Below are 586 nucleotides of genomic sequence, written 5' to 3'. Positions count from 1 at the left end.
TACTTTGAAACGTCATAGTTCAAATATTTATCTTCAAAAAAACATTAGAAGCCTTTTTAACAATGTGTAAACCGACCGGGCGAAAAGTCACAGGAGGTGACCCAAAACCAGGACAACAACAACTGAACAGAAAGATTAGCGTCCCTAGCGATATTTCTTTTATATTCTTAAAGACTTGCACAAGAGTGCTATAAGATCAAAATGCCATAATTTTGAGAAGTAGAGCAACTAACAGAAAACTTAGGACTAGGTTTCACATGCCACATCATCATTTGATAACACAATGACCATGATTTCAATCCATGTTTAAAAAATATATATATATATAAAGACAAATAAATAACATTGAGATGGTTACTTAGGTTAATTATCTTATCGACAAATAATTAATTGTTTGACAATAGACAAATTCAGTGATGCAACAAACACATGTCAGTATATATCATCAGTAAGTTTATGTACATGTGTCCAAAATGTGTGGTGATCAATCCTCACATATACAAAACAAATCTCATCATCACATACGATGTAGTAATGCAAACTGAAAAATACATATATAACGATCCCAAATATGCAAAAGAAATCT

The sequence above is a fragment of the Adiantum capillus-veneris genome, chromosome 11 (assembly GCF_014529385.1).
Source record: "Adiantum capillus-veneris isolate H3 chromosome 11, ASM1452938v2, whole genome shotgun sequence".
Lineage (NCBI taxonomy): Eukaryota > Viridiplantae > Streptophyta > Polypodiopsida > Polypodiales > Pteridaceae > Adiantum > Adiantum capillus-veneris.
This window is presented reverse-complemented; position numbering follows the sequence as displayed.